Below are 15,000 nucleotides of genomic sequence, written 5' to 3'. Positions count from 1 at the left end.
TCTGTCCTTGTAAACTCCCAGTATATTACTGGTACCTAGGAAGGAAATGCAAAGTACCCCACTTCAGGATTTGAACTCAATGCTTAGTTAAGTTTCTTTACTTACTATCACACATCATTGTCTGTCTGTCCGTCTTTGACTCATACTCTTATCACTCATCATGTAGAAATAATGAGACAATTAAATTTTAGATCTCATTATTTTGGGCTAAACGAGTGAAGGTATAAATTTAAACGAATAAATTACTTTTGAATGTGAAAAATAAAAATTAACAACCACCAAACAAAAAACAAGCACAATCATTTTCCTAAAAAACTTTTCAGAAAACATAAATTAAACTGAATTAAAGTGAAAGTGAAAGTACTCCTCCCTGCAAGAGAAGAAAGAATTCAAAGCAAATAAAATTTTACGAAAACTATATCAATAAATAAATAAAATTAATGGTGAATATTCAAAACTCCTCCTCCTCCTCCTCCTCCTGCTGATGCTATAAATAATAACAAAGCAAATATAAGCAAGATATATAACAAATCAAATAAACAAACAGTTGTATTTTGGCATCGAAAATAAAAATCTCGTAACAGCAGAATAGTCAAAGCTTTCAAAGTTGTTTTTGAATCCTATCGAATGCTTAAAATAGGTATAAATTTGTGTGTGGCGAATGGCAGATATGTGCGAAGTTGGTGATGTTGGTAGATGTGCTGGTGCTAACGAGGGTGGGGAATGTGACAAAGGTAATTAAATTAATGAAACTATCTACAGTTCGTTTGTATATCGGCATTCATTCGCTTTCTGGGCCAACCCCTTTCCTCCCCCCACCTCTGCTTTGTTCCTCTCCCATCTCCAACTTTACTTCACCCCCTCCACTTCCATTTCATTCTCATTTCTCTTCTCTTTCTCCTTCCGTCGGTCGTCGTCATCATTATCCTCATCATCATGATGGTCATCATCAATATTCTCCTCCTCCTCCTTCTCCTCCCATCATCATCACCATCATCATTGTCACTACATTGTACTTTGTGTTCTTGTTTCTTTCTCCTTTCCTTCTTTTCTCTGCCATATTTTCTTCCTCTTCATTGTACAGGACATTCTATTACTTTTCATTTTTCCTTCTTTGGCTGCATTTCAACAGCTCTCTCTCTCTCTCTCTTTCTATATATATGTATGTGTGTATGCCAGTGTGTGTGCATGTGTATGTGTGTGTATTTACACACACACACACACACACACACACATATCTTTCTGTGTAACCCTATCAAACTCTGTCAGTCTGTCTGACTGTCTATTTATCTATCAAAGACCAGAAGACCGGTTCGGCAACCCCCTCCCCTTGCTCCCTCTACTCCCCACCCATCAAACAAATATGATAAACATCTCTATTTTAAGTGAACAACTGAAATATTTGCTGAGGAAAGGGAAAAAATTAGTTTTTAAAAGTCAAATAAACAGCAATGAATGTTGTGTTTATGTGTAAAAACAACACACAATAACAAAATCAATAAAAAAAAAAGATGAATGCTGTGTTTATGTGTAAAGCAACAACAGCCAAATAATAACAACAACAACAACAAACAAACAAACTTTACAATTTTACAATTGAAATCAATTCTTATCAATTTCTGATAACAGATTTTTTTTAATGTTTTTTATATCTGTGTTGCTTTACTTTATTTATTTATTTATTTATTTTTTCCATTGCAAGGAATTTTCAACCAATATATTTGCACTTTGTAAACCACAGATGCTGGTTATTGTTACTGTTAATTAACCTTTAATATTATTATTATTATTATTATTATTATTATTATTATTATTATTATTATCATTATTATTATTATTATTATTATTATTATTATTATTATTATTATTATCAATTTTATTGTTGTTGTTGTTCAAAATCACTGTTGCTATTATTGATTACTCACATTAGCACCAGACGAGACATTTGGTATGGGAAGGGTACAGTCGTGTACTTATCAGAACCAAAATTAAGGTGGTGAGTTTGCAGAAGCTGCTGATTAGCTCTACTTGTTTATGGGGAGGGTTTCTAAAGCAAATGTTAACACACTTGTTTCTGTTGCCATATTTCTACCAAATACGTTGCCTTTATTTCAGGTAATTTTGAAAATAATGAAGAATTAAATAAAACAATTTAGCCATTATCAAAGCTAGTGTTAGGAACATTAATTAATGAAATTTCGATGAAATGCTCTAATTTAGATGATTTTAAATCAAGAAGTGCCTATCATAGACGTAAGAGTTCTCTCAGGCAAACAAAATATGATTGATACTTTTTTGTTTATCATATAAACTATGCTAGTATCAATCTTACCATACACTTTTATGCAGAGTGTGTCCCTGGGCAGTTTTGTGTAGCACTCATTTCAAGTTATCGTGCCACCCATAATACTGTACCTACACAGCAATGTGTTACCACATTGTTGTCTCTTTTCTTTACAAATTTGGTGAACTCCTTGACTTCTCTATGGGAAGCACTTTGCCCCTGGGAAACTTCCCAGTATGCACTGCACTGCCTATAATCTTTGCAAGAACTGTGAGTGTAGCAAAGGAAAAAGAAGAAAGAAACTGTGACTCATGAGTCATTGCTAAACTGCTATGGTGATGTCTGTGAGTAGGTCACAGTGGCTGTGCTTGAGGCTTCCTTGTGGAGAGTTATTCATGAACCTATTATATCTTGTGGAGGCCTCAAATAGAGAATCACTTTTACCTGTACCTTCTAAGAAGCACAGTTACCCTACAACAGAAGAAAAATCAAATAGCAGGGCATTGAAATACACTGAAACTGCTGGTGTAAGAAGACAGGGTGTTGGATTGTGTCTATTGTCATAAACACTCCTAATAATTATGTCTCTCAGAAATGTAGGATTGAGTTTGGGACTCCAAAGAGTTTTCTCCTTTTCTTCTTATGAAACTGGACCTTCATTAAGAAGCCAATCCCAATGGTTTCACTTGTGGTCTTCACATTTTTAAAGCCAAGGCCACCTTTGCTGCCCATTTGCAATTAAGATTTTCTTTCAATATCATTCATACCACCATCTATATTCCTCACCCTCATCTCTAACATCTTACATTACTGTGAGTATCATGCATGAAATCATACTCTGTTATGGGTTAAACAACAAAGAATCTTGTATTAGGTCACTGGATCTGCTAGAAATAGAAGGCAAATAAATCTTCTTTAAACTTCACCTGTAATTTTGGTAAGATGAACACATTGGATAATACACAACTAGCACGAATGGAAAATAAGATGATATTGTCACTACTGAAATGCTTTGTATCATAGGGTCACATGACCAAGGCTGACCTGGGACTAAATCACAACATATTTTGTTGAATACAATTTAGTCTAATCCCTTGGAATAAGTTCTGCAGTATGTAAACATGGCCTTAGATTTTCTGCATTTAAATCCCTTCTCTATTTCCTTTCTTTCTTTTCTATGAGCTGAGACAATATGGACATGCTCATATATATTTAAATGAGAAACTTTTGGTAAGTTTTATAGATTTTTACAGTTCCAGTGATGAATTGGGTCTGTAGTCTTTAAATTAGCTTTCTCCTTTCTGGTTTTGAGAAACCTAATTTCTCAAGATTGTCACTGAAGCATTCACTCACAAACAGAAGTGCACCAATTAGTATTGGTATAAATGTGAATTTGCAATTTGGATATAGAAACTGGAGATTTCAAAACAACAGTCCATAGTTACCTGCTTTCTCTTTGATCTTCAAAGAGATGTTCACATCAGCAAGACAGCTGACCTCTATGACAGTACATACTTATTATGCATGCCTGTAAGTTTGTAGGAATGAGATTGTATTTCCTTCACCTACACATGTTCGTTCTCTGATTGTAAACTATAGCTTCACAGCCTGTGTTGCAGTCTTCCATGAAAGCATGTCCAGATGTCCCAGCTTCGTAACATGTTTGCGTTTGTTGTGCGATCTTTAACAAAAGACTCAATCATGCAGTGTTGTTGTTTCTGGTTTTCATTCTCAATATGTCTTGACTGTTTGTTATTCAATAAACTGGGAGCTAATTCTCTCATTTGGAAGGGCATCTGGCCATTGAAAATTCTGCCCCACCAAAGACTCCTTTGACACCAGTGAGAATGGAAAACTTGATGCCAAAATGATGCTGATAATGATGTTGATGACTACTTTGTTGCAAAGTTTTGATGAAAAATTTCTAATAATTTTTTTTCCTTGGTTTCATTTCACTGCAGCTCAGTTGTTACCTGGCACAAGGTCAATCCTGATCAAAGTAGAAACATAATCAAAGGCGTTCTTGCAATCCCTGTCTATTTGATGGGCTCAGTTTAACTAGGGTTCCTTCATCCCTTCTACCTGTTACATTTGAAGGGTATCATTTGAGGGAGATTTACTTTCACATTTTAGCAGGTTCAGTTATCATGGAGAGGATACAGCATTGGGTCATTTACACTGTAGTTAAGAAGCTAAGTGTAAAAAAATATAAAAATGTAAAAATATATTTTTTTCTTTTTGAATCTGAAGAAAGTGAGTGGTATCAATTTGCTTCAAATCAATGACTTTCTAGTAGAGCAGAAAAAATATAATCAATTCTTGCTGTCAAAAATTAAGTCATATAATGCACCCCCACCCCACCTCACTCTCTCGCTCTTTCTCTCTCTCTCACTTTATATATAATTTGTCGTGGTCAATTTAACATAGTTTTTGTTGTCTTAGTTCTCGGAATATACACTTTGCTATTCATTGCTTGCATCTTTCACCTTGCATTTCATTACATCCTGTATATACTTACACAAACGCAAACAGACACACACACACACTTATATATTAATATATCTATCTAGCTAACTATCTGTGTGTGTGTGTGTTTGTGTGTGTGTGTGCATATATATATATATATATATATATATATATATATATATCTTATGTATTAAACTCTGATAACCTTTTTTAACTATAATCATTATTTAAGCTTTCATGTTAATTCAGTGAGCAATTTCCTGTACACTAAGAACCATTGGCTATCACAAACTTATTAGTTCTAATCTAGCAGTCAAAGAGAATCTCATTTACCTTTGCATTGTTAGTTTTTGTATTTTTATTTCTTGTGAGTTCTTTTCTTTCTTTCTTTTTTAGCTGTTTACTATTTTATTGTGTTGTAGGAAAACGATGATTATTGTGACATTGTATCTGTTTACTTAAGTAATTATACTTATTATTTCTCAAAATAAAACTGCAACATTAAATTTCCTCTGTTTTAAAAATCATCATACACACATGTGGAATACACACACACACATACACACATATGTGGAACACACACGCACACACAATATAATTAATGCTACTCTTTTCTTCTTACCTCACGTCATATATTCATGTAATTATATTATCCAAATCTTTCATTATTGATCACTACTCACTTAACACAACTCATTGATCTTTTTGTTGGTTAAAAATGTGCCAAAATGGTATTTCTTCCTTTCCCTCATAGATTTAGTAACATTCTACCTCAGTCCTTCAGTCCTTGCTTTTTTTAAACAATTTTTAGCAGAATTGACTTTTGTTCATGGCAAGAGACTACTTCTGTTCACTGTGAATTCTAATGATTTTATTTGCTCAATATTTTCATGATTTTACACACACATATAATATCAAACACACACACATACACACACACATTATTGGTTAACTTCACATAAAACAGCAAGGAATGTTTTTCTATTTATTGAAAAAATTTCATGGCTGCTTTCCAATGAATGTAGCCATGCCAGGGCACTAGTGTAATGTATTTTAGTTGATCATGTAGCATTGAAGGCTTGTTTCGGTCTGTATTTAACTTTTATCAATATCTATTCATCAGATAGCTAAGTTATATTTTGATCAACAGGAATGTATCTCAATGTTCTGGTCCTACATGTGGAGCATCCATGTGATTTTACTTAGCTGGATGCATCTCTTCAAGTACAGCAAATTGCTACACCTCCCAGTCCCTTCACATTTCCTCATTGAGTCCCAGCATTCAAACATCCTTTCTCACCACTTCATCCCAAGTTTTCCTAGGTCTACCTCTTCTTTTCTTTTACTTCTTTCAGTCATTTGGCTGAGGCCATGCTGGAGCACTACCTTTAGTTGAACAAATTGACCCCAGGGCTTATTTTTTGTAAGCCTAGTGCTTATTCTATTGGTCACTTTTGGTGAACCACTAAGTTATGAAGACCTAAACACACCAGCATCAGTTGTCAAGTGATGGTGAGGGGGAAAAACACAGACACAAACATATACACACACATACACACACACACACTCACACACACGATGGGCTTCTTTCAGTTACTGTCTACCAAATCCACTCACAAGGCTTTGGTTGACTCAAGGCTATAGTTGAAGACACAAGGTGCCATGCAGTGGGACTGAACCCAGAACCATGTGGTTGGTAAGCAAGCTACTTACCACACAGCCACTCTTACATATATATATATTATATATATATATATATATATATATATATATATATATATATATATATATATATATATATATATATATATATATATATGTATATATATATCCAGCCGTAGAAACACTGCCAGATTTGACTGGGCCTGATGAAGCCTTCTGGCTTCACAGACCCCAGTAGAACCATCCAACCCATGCTAGCATGGAAAACGGACGCTAAACGATGATGATGATGATGATGATGTATATATATGTATGTGTGCATGTATATATGTGTGTGTGTATGCATGAATATGTATGTATGTTTGTGTCTCTTTATCTTGATGTCACATGATTGTTGTAAATGAGTGTCATTGTCATACAAGCAGTGTGCAGACATTTCCAATATTCTTCTGTGGAAACATGTCTGGCTATGGAGAAATATAACCTTGCTTGGAAACAAGGGAGAGTTGGTAACAAGAAGTGCATCAGGCCATAGAAATAAACCTCATCCAGCACTTACAAGAATTGGAAAGGGAATGTGTTAAAACAATGATGATGGGGATGACAATGTATCAGCAAACACTATCAGAAGCATAAATGCAAGTATAAATAATAAGCACACATATGCATATAAATATATTCATAATGAACTTAGGTATGCTCACATTTGTATGACTCCATGAATACTATTTAGTATAATTCAGCCCCTGCCTCCCCGTTGAGTGGGTTTTTGTCTTGCAAGATACTTGGTGACCTTGTCAGTGCTGATGCCACATAAAATGCACCCAGGGAGTTAGAAAGGGCATCCAGCTGTAGAAATGATGCCAAACCAGACAGTGGAGCCTAGTGCAGCTCTTGTCAAATCATCCAACCCATACCAGCATGGGAAATGGACATAAATGAGGATAATGGTGAGTTCATTCTAAGTACTGAGGTTCGATGCCATTGACTAAAACCATGTTTGTGTGTGTAGAGAGAGAGAGAAACAGATTCTTTGAGCATTTTACTTTTTCTTTTTCTTCCCTTTTAATTTTCTTTTGGTTCTTTTAGTTCATCAATCATTTCTTTTGTGGGCATAATTTGGGAAACATTTAACTGCTAGTTCTAGAAGCTCATACTAATATGTAAGGGATATCTTACCATTTCCATCATTATTTAGTTTTAGTGTTAGATGATTCCTGATTGTACACTTTGCAGATTTATTCCATGAAATCCTTAACTCTGGCATCATTACAGTTTGTGCCTCTATAAGTTGATTGCAGCATGTGTGTGTATGTGTGTATCATCAAGTGTATTTTAAAATGAAATTAAAAATCATATTATGAGTTACTATATCAAATATATAATATCATTTTAGTGAAATACAAACTTTTGGCTTCTGAAGAAAATAAGAAAATGTTGATAGAATTCCAGCCATTGTTATTATTTTCAAAGTTTGGTTCTTTTAAAATTTGTGAATTGTGGCTGTTTTTTTTATATTATATATTTGGGAATTTATAAAGGCAAAATTAAGATGAAAGTAAATCAAGTATTAGAGAACGCTTTCTGTTTATCATCATTATTATTATTTTTATTGATATATTATTATTTTAAGTTTTAATGGTTTTTTTTTGTTCTGTTTAAAAATCAAAAATGCCTATAAAAGATCTTTAAAAATCAACCAAGAAATATATAAAAATGAGACATTTAACTATAATTTTGGTATTATATAATATTATATCATATGAATTCATTCCTTTAAATAGACAAACAAAATAGAAAAGAAAAAATAGAGTTAAAATAGAACAAAAATAAACAAATAGAACACTACAGTTTAGTTTTCAATTATGAGCAATAAAAACCAATTTTAACCATATTTTTAATTGTGTTTTAGAAAATGATATTCAATATAAATTCCTGAACAAATTTATGAAAAAAATAGAAAAACATTAAAAAAAACAATAAAAAAGCAAAATAATTTTTAAACTAGAAAAATGAAATCAAGTTTGTGTTTGATAGTTTAATATGTGGTAGTTACTGTATGTTATTTAATTGGCATTGCTTATGAATATTATATTTAATTACAGTTCTAATGTCCTCCCCCACCACCTTCCTTTCCTACACTTCCCATCAATATGATGACTTCCAATACTACCACCACCAACCTTCCCCTATCCCTCACCATCACCATCAATTAAAACAATAACCATTTGCTGAACAATGCCTCTGCTTATTAGATGAAATTACATCAAAATCTCCACCACTTTTGAAACAAACTTTAACGGAATCTCACAATGAACCATTCTTAAACTAAACCTACGATTTTCTTCTTTGAGTTTCTGATGTAAAACTCCTCTCCCCACCCCCAAATACTCACAATCAATTTACATGTCTTTTATGTTCTTATTCGATATCTGTGAGGTAAATAAAATCACTTATTGAACAGGTAGAAATATTAGAACATTGCAGAAAGGGTTTTGCAGTATGCCTTTCAGCTTTCTGCATTCTGGTGACAAATCCTGCTGACCTCAGCTTTACCTTCCATCTCTCCTGAGTCATTAAAACAAGGTATCAGTCAACTACTGGGATCAATATAATCAACGTTCCACCACAACACCATTCGAGCATGGTCATTGTCAGTGCCGCTGGACTGGCTCTTGTGCAGGTGGTACATAAAAAGCACCATTTGTGCATGGTCGATCCCAGTACTGCCTGACAGGCCCTTGTGCCAGTGGCACGTAATAGCACCCACTGCACTCTCGGAGTGGTTGGCATTAGGAAAGGCATCCAGCTGTAGAAATTTATCCAGATCAGATTGGAGCCGGGTGCAACCTTCTGGCTCGCCAGCCCTCAGTCAAACTGTCCAACCCATGCCAGCATGGAAAGCGAATGGTAAACAACGACGATGACGATGACGCTGCTGCTATTGCTACTACTACTACTACTACTACTACTACTACTACTACTACTATTACTATTATTATATAAGACTGTGAACTAGGAGAATTGTTACCATGCTATGCAAAATGCTTAGCAGCATTTTGTTCACCTTTATGTTCTGAGTTCAAATTTTGCCGAGACTGACTTGGTCTGTTATTCTTACAGGATCGATAAATTAAGTACCAGTTGTGTGCTGGAGTTGATGTAATCAATTTACCTTTCCCTTGCAATTGCTGGCCTTGTGCCAAAATTTGAAACCGCTATTACCTGGATTAGTGAAATCATTCTCTCATCATCTGTCAGTGCACTCATCCACACATCCATCTTTTCTGCTCTTCTATCTTATTCTCTCTCATATTCGTGATGTATTTGAACTTCACATCTCTTTCTTTTTCTTACTTTCTGAATGGGCAAGTTATGCATTCACCTCTTCAGCAAAGCATCTGCCACTCTTCCTCTATCATACCTTTTATTCCTTCAGTCTATACCCCACCCATTTGAGAGGAATTTGTAGGTACTTGGTGATGTCGTTGGTGCTGGTGCCATGCTAAAAGCTATCAATACACTCTGTTAAAGTGGTTGGCATTTGGAAAGACATCCAGCAGTAGAACAATTTCAAAACAGACACAGAACTTGGTGGAGCCTTCTGGCACGTCTGTTCTTGCCAAACCATCAGATCCATGCCAGCATGATGATGATCCTAACTCTTTCCATACTGAGTTCAAATCTCATTGCTGTCAAATTTGTTTCTCATCCTTCTACAGATAAAAATATACCAGTCAAATGCTGTGTATGATCACTTACCTCTCTCTCCTTAAAATTGCTGGCTTGTGCCTAAATCCAAAGCCATTATTATTAGGCTTATAAATTGGTAGAAACATTAGAACATAACACAAAATGGTTTACAAAATATATATTTTAGCTCTTTACATTCTGGGCTCAAATTCTGACAAAGTCAGCCTTGCTTTTCATCTTTTTATGTTCTATAAATTCAAGTAGGATTCACATACAAGGACTTATAATTTTGACTGCTCCTTCTCAAATTCCTAGCCTTGTTACAGATTGTTATTATTGCCATTATTATCATCATTATTATTATTATTTCTTTTCCTGATTTATCTTTGTCATGTTTCAGCTTCCTTCTGCATCATAGATATGTATCACCTTTATCAATACATGTCCTCTGCTCAGTATTACTGCCATTTCTGCACTTCCTATGATGTTTGATAATTCTGGCTTTCTTTGAGAAGGTCACAGATGCACCAACCACAACAAATATCACTTCATTCTTCAGAGTTTATGCATGTGTTTCACTTCCAGTACTAGGTCTTAGTACTTTTCAACTTTCATGCTCTCTCTCTCTTCACAATATTTATGTTTGCAGGTAAAGATATGTTGATGAAGAAATAATAATAATAATAACAATAATAATGACAATAATGATAACAATAACAACAATAATAATAATAATAATAATAATAATAATAATGATAATAATAATAATAATAATAATAATAATGATGATGATGATGATGATGACAATAATAATGACAATAATGATAAAAATAATAATGATTAGGAAGTGGTAACTTGCATTCTGCATGAAACTTAAGAAAGATTCTTGAGATTTGGGGAGAACTATTGCTAACAAATCTGAGGATAAACTCCCACTAATTAAATTAGCATGTAATAGCACTGAAATAATAATAATAATAATAATAATAATATTAATGATGATAATAATAATAATAATAATAATAATAATAATATTAATGATGATAATAATAATAATAATAATAATAATAATAATGATAATGATAATGATAATAATGATGATGATGATGATGATTATTGAGTGATAGAGCAGTGTATGCCATCAAAGTGATACTGGGGTAAAATGTATGAAGCCCAGTATACCCATCATGATAAGGATACACCAGACACATGCATCACAACCTAATGTGCATGACATGCTGATCTCATAGCAAGATAAACCGTGCATGACCTTGCAGGTGGGGCCTAATTAGAATTTTCTTCCGGTCGAGTAACCCATCCTGCTCAAAAGATCCCTGAATAAGGGTTGTTCAAGGTTGTTGAATAAAGCACCCATGTTTCCAAAGGTGAATTATCTAAACCCCAAATAATTCCTCTCAACACTTCTGCTTATGATCAGAGATGCACATATCGTCAGCCACTAAGTGACATGATCAACTGGTTAAGGTCAAACAACTGACAAGTAAATCTATGATAGTGAACAGAATTATTATTATTATTGCCATTGTACTACAGTGTCAGCTGTTCACTGCCAGTGAACTAAGGTAACACCTCTTATTTTTTGCGCACCTCCTGGAGTATTTAAGCGCTTCCAAGCAGTGCTGTTTTCTTCAAGTTTTCCACCCTTAATGCAGCCCCTATTTGTTCCATGTACTTATCAAGATTTTTACTCACTGTTACCAAGGCTCCGACAATTACTGGTACTACTAACACCTTTTTCAGAGACAACTGCTTAACCTTCCAAGCTAACCTGTCATATCTATCAACTTTTCTTACTTCCTTATTGCATACCTTGTTGTCAGCTGAGCATACTATATCTTTGATCCAGCATAGTTTGCTTTCTTTCTCAACAGTATTATTATTATTATTATTATTATTATTATTATTTCAATGCTATTACGTGCTAATTTAATTAGTGGGGAGTTTATCCTCAGATTCGGTGGCAATAGTTCTCCTCAAATCTCAAAAGTCTTTCTTAAGTTCCATGCAGAATGCAAGTTACCACGTTTCTGCCAGTTGACAGTTCATGTCTCAACTCTCATATTCTTCAGCCTGGGGTGCTGACAAAGTCATTAGAACATCAGAAAAGCTGATTTGCACTTTTTCTTCTAACTCTTTACAATCTGAGTTCAAATCCTGCTCTCCATCCTTTCAAGGTCAATGAAATAAAGCATCGGCCAAGTAGTGGAGTTGATGATATCAATTGACCCCTCGACTCAAAATTACTGGCTTTGTGCCAAGGTAAATATGTTGGTGATAATAGTAGTAATTAAGATGATGGCGGTGGTGGTGGTGGTGGTAATGATAGTTTTGATGAATGCGATAACAATTATGGTGTTTGTTCATGAAGGTGATGAAGATAAATATGAATATGTTAATTATTATGATGATGATGATGATGATGATGCCAACTTGGACACCAATGCCAGCATCTTTGCCGATGGTATTATTAGTGGTTAATAGGATTATAGTATGATACAGTTCAGTTATTGGTTTCTTTGCCAATCTTTAGTTTAGTGAAGCAGAAATATTTAATTACACGATGGAGGTTAGAAAATATTTTAGGGGTCATAAATGTAAGGAAGTCAATTGGCTGGATTTTTGGAGCATAGAATAAAAATGCCTTGTGATACTCGTTCTGGTTCTATGCATTCTGAGTTCAAATCCTATCGGGGTCAACTTTGCCTTTCATCTTTTTGAAGTCAAAGTACCAATCAAGTACCGCGGTTGATGTAATTGACTAAAGTCCTTTCTCATCAAAATTGCTCTCCTTTACATAAATTAGAAATCATCATCATCATCATCATCATGATAATCACCATCCTCCTCCTCCACATCACCATCATCATCATCATCATCATCATCATCATCATCATCATCTTCATCAAGGTGCTGAACTTGCAGAAATTGACTATGGTTAGCAGCATTTCTTCCAATGCTTTATGTTCTGAGTTCAGATCTTGTCAAGGTCAGCTTTGCAATTCATCCACCTGAGGTCAATGAAATAAAGTACAGGTCAAGTACTGGAGTTGACATAATCAACTTATTCACACCACATCCCCCAGATCTTTAAAATTGCTGACCTTGCTTTTATAGTAGAAAGAATTGCTTCTCTTATCTCTTATGGTCACTTTTCATTATATTCACACACACACACACACACACATTTCACCTGTAAGGCATCGATTAATTAGAAATTATATTAAATGAGATTTTCTTAAATTTCCATGCTGATGGATCGATCCCCAACCCATGTAGCATCTAACTGAGAGAACTTCTTCACCATGGAGCATTCCCTAAACACAATTAGGTTTATCTTATTAAATGAAAAAATATATATAATTTATTGAAGGATACAAACACATTCATAAAACCAGGAATAGTGGATCATTTCTTTCTATATTTGTTCTTTAAATCAATGCTCAAGACTCACCAAGAGAAAGTCTTCAGAACAGATCAATGCTCACACTCAAGTATTTTTTTATCAAAAGGTGTTTATTTGTGGATACAAAAACAATCTGAAAACCTGAAGTAGTGGATCATTTCTCTTTAAATTTATTGTTTAAATCTTTACTCAGGGACCATTTATCTTAGAAGGACAATAAAACATGAAAATGAAAAAAACAAAAAAGCCATTGATTAATTTTTGGAGAAAAACTGATAAGTGTTGGCAGGGACCAAATCTAAAAAAGAAAGCAAACAGAAATGCATTCTTTTGCATTGAAGGTTATGTGTTTCTGGAGACAAGAATTCCATTCAATACGGCAGTAGCAGGCATTCTTTGAACACTTTGAAATTTCAAATCTCAACATAATAGATTCTGGCAGAGCTACAGATTTAACAGCATACTTACACTTCTTTCAATCTCCAGCTTAGTAAATTGACTTTGATAATATCAATAAAATAGATTCATAATAAGAGACTTCCATAAAAGGCTTTGATTGTACTATTGAAAAAAGAAAAAGAAAACTGATGAAGAATTAAAAATGGATATAAATAAAACAGAAATCCACAGTGATTTGAAGTATACGAGGTAATAGAGTGCATTAAATAAGAGGAATATTGGAGACAAGGGGTTAGTAATGATTGACATTGCTGCTAGTTATGGGCTCCATCATGTTAGTAGACTTCTCTTCTTCGACTGCAAGCCTTGCAACTCAACCATCCAGCTTCAGTAAGATGAATACATGCATGAGGAGGGTGGGAGGGGAGGCATAGGAATACACACAAACCCCTTTTGCATATAATTGATGTATGAAGATGTATGCTGAACACAAAATGCAGTTAATACCTTTTGTTCCTTACACATGATTTGCCATTGTGGCTGATTGCCGCCCCTGTAGTGGGTGTTCATTTTATATTGGGATATTTGGATGCAGATCCACAATGGTCTCTCTATCATGCGTTTCATATATATTTATGTATCATCATCATCTTTTAATGTCCATTGTCCATGCTTCTTGAACGGAGATGGCAAACTGAAGGGCTGCACCAGACTCCAGTCTGATTTGGCATGGTTTCCATGGCTGAATGCCCTTCCTAATGTCAACTACTCCGAAAGTGTAGTGGGTACTTTTATGTGCCACTGGTACGAGTGCCAGTTATGTGACACCAGTATCTGCCATAACTACAATTTCCCTTGGCTTCATGGGTCTTCTTCTCAAGCACAGCATATTGCCAAAGGTCTCAGTCATTTGCTACCCCTTTGTGAGGCCCAGCGCTCAAAAAGTTCTTTTTATGTGCCACTGGCATAGATGCCAGTTACATGCCACTAGCATCAGCCACATTGCCTCTGTGAGACTCAATGTTCAACAAGTGCATTTTATGTGCCAGTTGCCTCCATGAGGTCCAATACT

General features: G+C 34.6%; 1 protein-coding gene and 1 long non-coding RNA gene across 2 annotated transcripts in view; one reads left to right on the top strand and one right to left on the bottom strand.

Moving 5' to 3' along the window:
• The window catches only part of LOC118767217, a 22,212-nt gene extending 21,852 nt beyond the window's left edge, over nt 1–360 (bottom strand). Inside the window, exon 1 of the long non-coding RNA XR_005003123.1 lies at nt 340–360. This is a non-coding gene — a long non-coding RNA (uncharacterized LOC118767217). The remainder of the gene's footprint in view (nt 1–339) is intronic.
• The window catches only part of LOC115222188 (coiled-coil domain-containing protein 39-like), a 1,476,917-nt gene that overhangs the window by 210,772 nt on the left and 1,251,145 nt on the right, over nt 1–15,000 (top strand). The gene's annotated exons all lie outside the window — the stretch shown is intronic.

The sequence above is a fragment of the Octopus sinensis genome, linkage group LG19 (genome assembly GCF_006345805.1).
Source record: "Octopus sinensis linkage group LG19, ASM634580v1, whole genome shotgun sequence".
Lineage (NCBI taxonomy): Eukaryota > Metazoa > Mollusca > Cephalopoda > Octopoda > Octopodidae > Octopus > Octopus sinensis.
Note: the sequence above shows the minus strand (reverse complement) of the source record. Positions and strands in the feature narration are given on the sequence as shown.